The sequence below is a fragment of the Lissotriton helveticus genome, chromosome 3_1 (genome assembly GCF_964261635.1).
Source record: "Lissotriton helveticus chromosome 3_1, aLisHel1.1, whole genome shotgun sequence".
NCBI lineage: Eukaryota > Metazoa > Chordata > Amphibia > Caudata > Salamandridae > Lissotriton > Lissotriton helveticus.
The window spans coordinates 287480790-287493402 of NC_136061.1; the positions used below are offsets into that span (position 1 = coordinate 287480790).

At 47.1% G+C, this 12613-nt stretch overlaps 1 protein-coding gene across 1 annotated transcript in view; it reads right to left on the reverse strand.

The window, feature by feature from the left end:
• BRIP1 (BRCA1 interacting DNA helicase 1) overlaps positions 1 to 12613 on the reverse strand; it is a 1630984-nt gene that overhangs the window by 926127 nt on the left and 692244 nt on the right. The gene's annotated exons all lie outside the window — the stretch shown is intronic.

Below are 12613 nucleotides of genomic sequence, written 5' to 3' on the forward strand. Positions count from 1 at the left end.
CAATCTATCGGAACAAACTAGTTATAGACACCCTTGGCAAACACTCTACAGAGTAAACCCAGGAGAGCGAGATGAGCAACCCAAAGGAATGACAGCCTTTACTATACTCAGGAGCGATAGGATGGAACCAATACCGCAGGAATCTGGAGCATCCAGGAGTAAGAGTGTCACTTGGAAGGTCAATCAAAAATCAAAATAAAGCGATTTGTAGAGCGCAGCTAATAAGCCATGATGGCGAACAGGCACAAGGTTCTTGCTGGGATCAGTAGAAAAGCCAGGTCTTGGGTCCTTTTCTGAATTCCGGGAGAGAGGACGATGTTTGGAGGTGGAAGGGAAGGTCGTTCCTGGACTTGGCGGCGCGGTAGGAGAAACAGCATCCTCCACTGTAGCTTCGGCGGAACTGGAGGGTTTGTACAAGGGAGGCGGAGCGCAGGTGTCGGGAGGGCTAGTTGAAGCTCAGGTGTTGGTTTATGTATGCTGGTCCTTGGTCGTGGAGGGCTTTGTAGGTATGTATCTGCATCTTGAATTGGCATCTTTTCTAGATGGGGAGCTAGTGGAGGTTCCTGAGGTAAGGGGTGAGGTGGATGTGTTTGGGGAGGTTGAGGATGAGTCTGGCAGCTGAGTTCTGTATCGTCTGCAGCCCCTTCAGGAGTTGGGTGGTGATTTAATAAATGTTAAGCCTGCTCGAGACTAGGGCTTGAGTGAACGTTTCCTGGTGTTGAAGGGAAGCCATGAAGATCCGAGTGTTGTCTGCGTAAGATAGTATGTTGAGGGCGTGGGTTCTGATGATAATGGTCAAGGGTTTCACATTGTGTTGAACAGTGAGTGTCCGAGGGATGAGCCGTGAGGGATACTGCAAATGATGCTTTTGGGTTCCGGGGTGAGAGATGGTAGGTGGATTATCTGGTTTTCTCCAGGGGGAAGTATGCGATCCATTTAATGGCTTTTCCCAGGATGCCGATATGGTGGAGTCTCTAGATAAAGGTGTGGTGGGATACAGTGTTGATCGCTACTAAGAGGTCGAGGAGGATCAGGGCCGCTGTTTATCCCTGATCGGGGAGGTTTTTGATGTTGTTGGTTGCAGTGATCAGGCCAGTTTCGGTGCTGTGGTTGGCACAGAGCCCTGAATGGGAGGTGTCCAGCAGGCTGTTTCTCTCCAGGTGTTCTGTGAGTAGGCAGATGAGTGTCTTCTTGAGGACTTTGGTGAGAAAGCAGAGCGGAGAGATGGGGTGGTAGATCTTGAGTTTGCTGGGGTCAGCAGAGGATTTCTTCAGGAGCGGTCTGACCTCTGCGTGTAACCATCCGTTGGGAAGGTGACTGATGTGATGGGGCGATGAAATCGGGAATGGCGTTGCAAAAGCAGGGGCGTGGTCATGGGGGTCTGTAGACGAAGTTGACTCTAATGGTAGTCTTGCCAGCGGTTGGAGTTGGAAGTTGTTCTATGATTGGTGGTGGTGCAGCGGATTGTTTCTTTGTGAATAATGGTGATGCCTCCTCTGTGTTTGTTGGTGCTGTCCCAGTGAATCATCTTGCAGCAGTTCAGCATCGCAGTGGCAATTTTGGGGTGGATGAGGGGCTGAGCCAGGACCCTGTGATAAAGAGGACATCGGGGTGAGGATGGTGATGGTGTCCCAGATTTCGGCTGCATGTTTTAAGAGTGATTGAGCAGGAGGCAGTGGAGTTGTTCCGGGATTGTCGTGATCGATGTTGTGAGGGTTTCCATGATGGTGGCAGGTCCTGAGTTGCAGGCGGAGAGGCAGGTAAAAGGTCCTAGCGTTGATCGAGGAGATGCAAGGTAGCAGCTGTTGCGGCATCTGGGGTCCAAGGTTAGTTTCTCTGAGGTGGAGTATATGTGGATGGTAGAAGGACCACGGATCCTGGAGCTGGGCGCGGTCCAGGCGCACGCGGGCTTGCTATTGGCGTGCCTTTGGCACACCAGCGGCACAACCGCACTGCAGTCCATCATTAACTATGTCTTGGGCAGGGAGCTGGGTGGCAGGAGCGGCACGAAAGGAGCATGCAGCAAGGCGGACTGGCTCCTGGGCAAAAGTGGCATGTTTACAACAGGTGAGACAAAAAACAAGTTACTTACCTGTACAATGTGGTTCTCCAGTCTTGATATCTTTCATAGATTCACATGTTTGAATCTTTCCTGTCGTCATAGTGGGAGTCCCACGGTGTAATGTGAAGCAGTACTAAAAGGAGTACATTTGAAACATTGCGAAAGCAATTGAATTTGTTTACTAATTCTTATCCTAACAAAACACCCAAACTTCAGCCATGGAGGTAAAAGCCCTGAGACCACAAGCCCTTGCAGAGCCACCTTACCTCAGATTTCGAGCACAAGTGTGAAGAAAAGAGCAGTCATCATGCGGTATAAAGTGATCAGCCTAGAGAGGTGGGCTGGCAGCATGTGAATCTATGAACGATATCAATACTGGAGAACCACAGTGTACAGGTAAGTAACTTGTTTTTTCTCCAGTATTGAATCTTTCATAGATCCACATACTTGAATCAGAACTGTTAGCAGAACAAGATAATCAAAAGAAGGCGTTTAAGGTAGGGACACTTTCTCTCTGAGAATAGAACAGTTCAATAAACTACTATGGATTTAAGCCAATGAGAAATACTACACACACACACACATATATCTATATGTACATATATATATATGTATTTATATAGATATATATAATTTTTTTTATATATATATATATACACACACACACACACACATATATATATATATATATATATATATATATATGTACTTATATATATATATATATATATATATATATATATGGCCACAGCAGAAGTAATAGGGTCGCACACCAGCAGGAATTATATCACAAAGATTTTATTTTCCAAAATTATTTCCAAACACAGCACGAAACAAAGCCCACGCGTTCCGGTATCTCATCAGCCAATCAGAAGAGCCTCACCCCATAGAACCCTCCTGAAGGAACCTCAGAGCCTCAGATTTTCGTAGCCATTGTGTAACAGTCACCATATCTGCTGAAGGCTGAGCTTTCCTCGGGGAGGTGGATGGGCGCATAGGAATCTATGAAAGTTACCAATACTGGGGAACCAAATTTACAGGTAAGTAACTTGTTTTCTTGCCCAGGTATTGGAACTTTCATAGATTCCATGCTTTTGTATCAGAGTAGCAAGCAGTTCGCAATAAAAACACATTTTGTGGCATAAATATACATTGCAATAGCCATCAATACATGAAGATACAAAATGTGCAGAATAAAGGAAGGTGGGATAGAAAGGAAAGCTCACCAATTAGTGGAAGAGGTTCCTCAGGATGCCTGGCCCACGGCTGTGTCCTCCTGTTGCAAGGATTCCAAGCAGTAATGCTTTGTAAAGGTGTGCACGCTGCTCCAAGTCGCAGCTCTGAAAATGTCTTTGATGTGCACTCCAGCGAAGAGAGCTGTTGAAGAAGCCACTGATCTTGTGGAATGCGCTCTAACTCTGCTGGTCAGTGGCTTACCGGCTGCAGTATGGCAATGTAGAATGGCACTTGTAATCCTCCTCGCAATACCCTGTTTTGATACGGGAAGGCCTTTGCAAGGACCACCAAAAGCAATGAACAATTGGGAGGATTTACGGAATCCCTTGGTGCGATCTGAATAGAATTTTAAGCACCGTTGTACATCCAGAGAATGTAGTGACCTCTCCGCTGGTGTAGTAGGGTGAGGAAAGAAAGCTTTAAGAATAACCGTCTCTTTAAGTGGAATTCCGAGGGCACCTTGGGTATGAACTTTGGGTTAGTTCTCAAAATTACTGTATTCCTTTTGAATTGGAGAAACGGCTCTTGGATTGTGAGAGCCTGCAACTACCCAATGCGTCTTGCTGATGTGAGGGCAAGAAGGAGAGCCAAGTTCCATGAAAGAAATTTCATGTCTGATCGATGTATTGGTTCAAATGGGCCCTTTATGAGCTGTGTGAGGACCAAATTCAATTGCCAAGTTGGAGGAGGAGGCCTCACCGGGGGATAGACACGGAGCAATCCTTTGAGAAACTGTTTAACTATCCTGGAAGACCAAAGAAAAGGTCCAGACTGAGAACGTCTGTACCTAGAAATGGCTGCCAAATGATTTTTTATGGATGAATGGGAAAAACCCGTCTTAGCCAAGGACAAAAGATAAGGTAGAAGTTGATGAGGCTCTGAAGAAAAAGGGTCAACACCCTCTTTTCTGCACCCAATGCAAAATCTCTTCCATTTGAGACGGTAAGTCTTGTTCGTGGAAGGGGCTCTAGCCTGGGAGAGAACTTCTTTTATTTCATTAAAGATGGGAAGATTCATAAATTCTCGCTGTTCAGGAGCCATGCTGTCAGGTGCAATGACTCTCGATCCAGATGCCAAATTTGCCCCTCGGACACTGTGAGAAGGTCTGGAATGGTTCGCAAGGGAAGAGGAGGAGCCAGTGACAACAGATGGAGTTCCGTGAACCAGAACTGTCTCGGCCAAGCAGGGTCTATCAAGATCATCTTGCATGGTTCTACCTTGATGTTCCTGATAAGCCTCGGGATTAGTGGAATGGGGGAAATGGCGTAGACAAATGTCCTTGACCAGGCTATCGAAAGTGCATTCCCCAATGATCCTCCGTGGTGAAGCCTGCTTGTATAAGACCGGCATTACTTGTTGGTCGATGTGGCAAATAGATCTATTGCAAGTTTGCCCCACTGTTGAAAAACCTCGTCCAGAACCCGCTGGTTCAGTTCCCACTCGTGACTGATCGAGGATAATCTGCTTAGTCTGTCGGCATTCTCGTTTAAAATACCTGGCAGGTGTTCTGCCTGTAGTGACATCCCGCGAAGGATCGCCCATTCCCAGAATTCTTGAGCTTCCTGAGACAACGGGAGAGACCTGGTTCCCCCATCTTTGTTTACGTAATGCATGGCCGTGGTGTTGTCCGTCTGGATGAGAACCTTTGAACCTCTTAGGCGAGGGAGAAAAGCTTGAAGAGCCAGTTTGATTGCTCTGAGCTCCAAGAGATTGATGTGGAGCCGAAGGTTCTGAGGAGACCAATGTCCACTGACAGCCAGGTCCTGCAGTACTGCTCCCCAACCATCCAACGATGCATCCGTCGTCACCACCTGAGGTGACGGATCGCTTACGAAGGATAGACCTTGGGACAAGTTTTCCTGCTTTGTCCACCACAAGGCCGCCTTTTTAATTTCCGAGGTGATGGTCACCCTGTCGTCGAACGACCCGTGAATCTGTTTCCATTGGATGTCCAGTTGCTCCTGAAGAGGACGCATCCTCAATCTGCAGTGTAAAATTAGAGGAATGCATGAAGAAATTACCCCCAGAAGAGATTTTTAGCGGCGCACTGAAAGACACCTTCTTCTTTGCAAGTCTAGCGCCATGGTCTGCCGTTTTTTCTGCCTCTCCAAGGTTGGGAAAGCTTTCTTGAGATTCGAGTTCAAGATGGCTCCCCGGAAGCGTGCTGTCCTGGACGGGACCAGAGATGACTTCTCTTTGTTTAAAATGAGACCTAAGTTCAGAAACAGGTTTGTACATGCGTCGACTGCTTCCCTCGCTGCCTCCCTGGACGGAGCCTTCAGCAACCAATCGTCCAGGTAAGGGAAGACCTGAAAGTGATTCCTCCGTAGAAACACTGCTACTGGTGCCAACACCTTTGTGAAGATCCTCGGGGCTGAGCGAAGACCAAAGGGTAAAACCCTGAATTGAAAGTGGCTCTTAGCTACTGTAAATCGTAGAAACCTTCTGTGTGCTGGGTGAATCGGCACATGAAAGTACGCATCTTCGAGATCGCGCGTGGCCATGAAATCCCGATGAGACGTACAATGTCTTGAAGAGAGACCATCCGGAAAGACAGGGAGATGAGATAGGTGTTGAGCTCGCTGAGATCTAAAATGGGGCGCCATTTCCCTAGCGTCTTCCTTACCAGGAAGAACCTGGAATAAAATCCTTCTCCTCTTTGGGCGGAAGGGACCGGATCTATAGCACCCTTCAGGAGCATTTGATGAACTTCGAGCCGCAGAAGACGCAGATGTTTTGATGGAATGGCAGCAGGGGGCTTGGATGGTGGGATTTGCATGAATCCCAAAGTATGGCCCTTTCGAATGATGTTTAGCACCCATCGGGTCTGATGTTATCTTGGACCAATTCTGAAGGTATTGTGACACCCTGCCTCCTACTGATGATCTTGCGGAGGTGGGTACAGCAGGAAGAGCCAGGAGGCCGCTATTGTCTCTTGGACGTATCACGTCCTTGGCGAGCCTGCTTCCCTCGGTTATTAGGTCTTGAGAAATTCGAGGACTGGCCTTGCCTTTGCTGATAAGGTTGGCGGTACTGTTGTGAACCTGAGCCATATGATGAGTACCTTTGCTGCTGATAAGAGCCTCTTTAGATGGTGCTTTTGCCTCCGGAACCTCTAAAAGGAGCTTTACGGTACTGAAGCGTACCCAGAGACTTAGCTGTCTCAGTATCCTTTTTAATATCTTGGAGAGTGTCATCTATCAATTTTCCAAATAATGCCTCTCCATCAAAAGGTAGATCCAGGATCTTATTCTGGATTTCGGGTCTAAACCAAGTCGCCTTAAGCCATCCTTGGCGACGAAGGACTGCAGCCCCAGCCAAAGAACAAAAAGCCGTTGTGGCAATGTCCATGGCACAGTCTATGACTTCCATTGATGTTCCCTCCCCTTCTTGCAAAACCTTTTTAGCTTCTGTCTTTGACTCTGGAGGAAGTTGATCCATGTATGGCGAAACATCACACCATAGTTGGCGATCGTATCTGCCCAATATCGCCAAGGCATTTGCTGCCCGCACTAGAAGACTCGCCATTGAAGAGAACCTCTTCCAGGCGTTGTCTAACCTCCTGCCCTCTTTATCTGGAGGAGTTATCAAAGGAGCTGAGGGATTGCGTGACTTTTTTTGTGCCGCTTGTGAAATTACCGAGTCCGGTCTTGGGTGTCCCGTCAAAGACGCCGGACCATCCTCAGGTGCTTTGTATTTTTTGTCGAGGCGCGGTAGTACAGGGACCACCGTCACTGGATTCTTCATTGCCTTAATGCCTTCATCCCAAAGATGCTGGACAATAGGGATAGATCTTGTTGTCTTCTTATAAGGTTCTTTAAAATCATATAAGAAACATTCGGTGGCAGCAGAAGGCATTGATAGTTTGAATCTGCCAGCCGCTCTCTACATTAGCTTATGAAACCCCCCTATATTCGCTTGCGGGGAGTCCACCGGATCCGGACATGGAGATGCTGGGTCTGGTATGACATATTCATCCCATTCTGTACCATGATCCGTCCTGTCATCAAAATTTTGATCCTTATCCGAGGAATCATCATGGGTGTCCAATGGTATTGAAGGCTCCTGTGTAACCGGTGTCTGTGGCTGAGATGACACCTGGGCTGGTAATTCAGGAGCAGCCATTGCTGGAGCCGCAGGGACAGGCATGGCTTGCGGAATTGGAACAGCAGCAGGTTGTGAACATCTAGACTTGTAATTCTGCAGCATGTTGTGAAGGTCCTGCAAGAAAGATGATGGTACAGACACCATGTCTTGTCTTGAGTACTGATGTGGCAGGGCAGAATGATGATGATAACCACATTCCTGGTTGTATTCTTCGTCAGAATCCGTTTCTTGGCATTTAACCAGAAGCTGGGATGGACTGTTTGCATAGCCATATGAGTCCTGATCGTCATCCTCTGATTCATCCTCATCCTCCTCTAAAAGTAGAGCTGGAGGCAAGGGGGTAACTCTCCTAGGAGATGTCATGTCCGGTGTAATCCTGGTCATAGAAATCGTAATTCTTTTCTCCGACGATAAAATCGTCGACGATCCCGTCGACACTGGTGCTGATAATACTGCAGTCGGCTTTTTCGACGGAATAGGCGTCGGGGACGAAAGAACACTCGACGGCGAGATGGGCGTCGTTGATGCCGTCGACGACGAGACCGTCGACGCTCCTGCTGTCGTCGTCGTCAATGTTGTCATCGTCGAAGCCCTCGACGACGACACCGTCGTCGTCACCACCGTCGACGAACACTTCGTCGTCGCTGTCGTCCTCAACATTTTCGTCGACGTCGACGTGGTCGTCACGGTCGTTGTCGAAATCTTCGTCGTCGACACTATTAGTGCCGTCGACGACTCCTTCCTCGTCGACGATCCCTTCGACGTCGATTGTACCGTGGACGAGCCCGTCGACGGTACCATTTAAAGCTTAGGCTTCAATTCCTTCGTCGACAGAGCCTTCGTCGACGGAGCCTTCATCGTCGACGCCTTCATCGTCAACGACGTTGAACTTCTGTCAGACTTTCCAGAAGACTGAGAAGAGGGTTTTTTGAAGGCTGGATCAGTCTTCATACCCGAAGAAGGCGTAGATGGTCCTACCCTCTACTTTTCACCATGGTGAGGAGATTCGACTGGACCTTGGCTATCAGACTCTCTGGGGTTCTTTTTTGAGGCCTTAGAAGGATGCTCCACAGAAGGAGAAGGGTAACCCCTACCCCTTTTGACTGACCTTCTAGTCGATGATGCTGATGAAGAGTCCACCCTGTCACTGGAGACTGTGTCTTTTCTGTACTTCAACTTCTGGAGCCATGTAAGAAGCCTACCCTCACGATCCCGGAGGGTCTTGGTTGAAAAGGTGCGGCAGATCTTATAGTCCGCAGCCTTATGATCAGGATAGAGGCAGTAGATGCAATCTTTATGCTTATCCTCAACAAGTAATCTTTTCTTGCCACAGGTGGAACATGGCTTGAAAAGGGCCTTCTTCTTTTCCTTATCAGACATCCTGGAAGGGACAGCTAACAATTTTGAAGAGAAATCCTGAAGAAAAACTTCTGAAAGAGTAGAGATTGAGCAGAGCTCAAAGGAGACTCCCTAAGCACAACGTGCGGTAGAAAATCTGAGGCTCTGAGGTTCCTTCAGGAGGGTTCTATGGGGTGAGGCTCTTCTGATTGGCTGATGCCTAGTTTGGTCTCTTTTACAAAAAGAGGCGGATATGCTACAAAAGGGAATGAGGCCTAGGCCTTTTTCTTTCTCTTTTGTACCTACTGCTATGTTATTTTGTTACCGAGACTTCCATTCCGACGACGGGGAATGATACAAAAGCATGGGAATCTATGAAAGTTCCAATACTGGGGCAAGAGTTGAAAACTCCTGCCTCAATAGAGTTAGATGTTGATGCTTTCTCGTGACAGGAGGAGGACCGGGAGGCTTTTGGACAAATTCTAGGGTGTGTCCTTGATGAATAATGTCCAACACCCATTTGTCCATTGTTATATTGAGTCATTGTTAATCATAGGCATACAGGCAGTGGAAAATTTGAGGCTTGTGTTGGAACGAGATGACTGGTGGAACCGAAATGTCACTGACGTCTGCCGTTGTCCTTGTTGGAGGACGTTGGCGAGCTGATTGCTCCATATAAGGCATGTCAGAGGTTTGAAATTGTTGTTGTCCTGTATATTGTGGCTGATATCCTTGTTGCGGATATGGCTGGTATATATACGACTGAAAAGAGGATCTTTGTTGGTATTGATGCCTTCCTCTTCCTCTGCGAAATAATTGAAAACATTGCTGCTAGGGAACTTCCTGTTTCCGTATCCGCCTTTATCCCTTGAAGAGTGTCATCGATATGTTTTCCAAATACATTTTCACCATAGAATGGAATATCCATAATTTTCAAGTGAACCTCAGGACAGAAAGAGGAAGCCTTCAACAAACCCTGTCTGCGAAGTACGATTGCTCCTGCCATTTATCGGAAAGCGATGGAAGATATATACATAGCTATGTCTATGACCTCAGAAGCCACCCTAGCACCCTCTAGAAGAATCTGCGTAGCGTCTGCCTTCTTTTCTTCAGGGTGATGGTCTAGAAAAGGTGCCAAGTGAGATCACATCTAGCGGTCTAAGATGGTTAAGACATTTGAAGGAGGGGTTTCTGGAGCGCCGACTGCATTACAACTCTGGTCTTGGATGTTCATTTAAACATGCAGGAGAAGACTCAGGGAGTTTATATTTTTGATCCATTCTCGGAACCCACTGCAGTTACCGTAGCTGGATTCTTCATTAATTTGAGCCCCTCCTCCCAAGTGCAGCTTACCATTGGAATGGTTCTTATCAATTTCCTGGTGGAATCCTTAAAATGATACAGGAAACATTCCGCTTGCTTCGTGTCCTGAACCAACTTCTCGTTCCTCCGGCTGGTCTTCCGGATCGCTTTCAATATAATCATCTCTAATGGTTATGACCCGAGGGGCTGCTATACTATCTTGTGCTGGAGGAGGTTCCTAAGCATTAGGAAGTGGCATTTCCTGCTGTCTTTCATGCCAACACAGAGTTTAGGGAGCTGGTGTTTGCGATTCAAGAAAACGTTTATAGCAGTCATACAGCATGTGCCTGAGAACTGTGACACAGGACATTGGCACCGCTATGTTGTCACCTTGTAAAAGTAGCATTTTCTCATAGTCCTCCTCAAAGTCATTGTGTTGCTGAAAATCTCCTTGATCTCCTTGTCCCAAGATCCCTCCTTGGCTGCTGACAACTTCAAAACCTGTATGAGCGATCTTGCAGATTGGATGACCCAACACTGCCTCAAACTTAACGGCTCTAAAACGGAGGTGTTAATAATAGGAGGCAAGGACACTAGCTGGACCAATGACTGGTGGCCACCCTGTCTGGGGCCTCTACCCACCCCTGGTAGGGAAGCGAAGAACCTAGGTGTCTGGGTGAACACCAAACTTTCATTTGACAGCCATGTAAATAAAATTGTAGGGAAGTGCTTTGGGGTCATGAAAACCCTCAACCGCAACCTGGACCTCCTCCCCTTGGAGGCCAGGCGTACCATGACTCAGGCCCTAGTATCCTCTCGAATGGACTATGGTAATGTGCTTCTTCTAGGAACTTCGGAAAAGAACGTCAGGAGACTGCAGGTGTTACAGAATTCAGCAGCACGGCTAGTGCTGAGACTACCTAGAAGAGCTGCTTCTAAACCTACCCTGGCTACCCTACATTGGTTGCCTATTAGGAAGAGAATTCTATTTAAAGCACTCCTCATGTGCTATAGAATCATCTCTTATAAAGCACCGTCTTACTTGTCTGACCTAGCCGTTCCTTACGAGCCTAACAGAACCCTTCGGTCCATGGGAACGGGCCTTCTCAAGATCCCCGTATAAAAAAATCTAGAATGGGAGGTCGCTCTTTCCGTTCATTGGCAGCCAACAAATGGAACTCCCTTCCCACCAATATTAGGCTAGCGAACAATGAATCCACTTTCAGAAAACTGTTAAAGACCTACCTATTTGCCCTTTAGCCCCTCTCCCTCTTCCTGTACTCTGACCCTTCTCCACAGCGCGGGGATACGCCGGGAGGCGTCACCAGGCGCTTTATAAACCCCTTTATTATTATTATTATTATTATTAAAAGAATCATATCAGTGCTGCCTAAACAGAGGACGACCTTTAAAAGAAAAATCTGTCTCCATATACTCTGAAGTAACTTCTTGGTACTCTTCCTTATTGTCACTTTTAATTGTGAAGGACTATACGCAGGTCCAAACAGGCCCTCATCTGCAGACTCCTCCATACCCAGAAGGTGTGACAGAGGAAGCAGTGATCTTTTGCTCAAGACTGAAATCCGATGTTATCCATGCAGTTTCCAGTGGTAAGGTATCTTTCTTTTCTTCCGTTGATGAGATCGTCGATGGAGTGATGCGCTTTATGGTAACTGTCGTTCTCGACCCATGAATTGACATTGGGGATTTAAACACCAGCATCGACAGAATGGTTGTCGACCAGGTCGTCGTCAGGGCGGCAGTCGATGAGGTAATCGTGGTCACTCCTCTCGTCGACAAGGCCGTCGTCACTGTCTTCATCGGAGTGAAACGGAAGGTAGCCGCCAACATAGCTGTCTATTTTCCTGCAGCCGGCGAAGGAGCTGCCATTTGCGGGTCCGTCGACTGAGTCTTTTTTGTCGACAAAGATTTGTGAGAAGTGTGAGGCCCAGAAGCAGAAGTTGATGGTCTCTTGTGACCAGAGCTAGTGGATTGCTCCTTAGAGGCTGCTTTTTCAGATGTTTTACCAGCCTTTACCTTTTTTGATTCTGTTTTATATGCGGTAGAAGCCTCATGTTTTCTGTATGGTTCAGGAGTAGAGTGAGTTGAAATCTCATTATCTGAGCCAAATTCAGATCTGGAATTTTTCTGCTGCAACCATAATAATAATCTGGCCTCTCTGTACTTCAGAGTCTTGAAAGAAAAAGGTCTGGAGTATTTACAGTCCCTTGGAATATGGTTGGGATGTAAGCAATTTAGACAGTCCTTATGAGGATCCTCTGTGAACAACCTTGCCTTTCCAGAAGATCAGCAATGTCTGAACAATCTCTTCTTAGATCCTTCTGACATTTTGAAATGAAGCAACTACACAATACCCTAAGCCGAATTCCTTCAAGAATATTCCAGAGAGGAACAGAACAGGGTAAAAAGTTCACAAGTAAGAACAGAGCAGAGCTCTGGGAGACTCCTTCTCACACGATGTGCAGTTAGAAATCTGAGGCATGGTGGCTTTGCAGAGGCTTGTGGTCTCAGGGCTTGTACCATATTGACTGAAATGTGGGTCTTTTA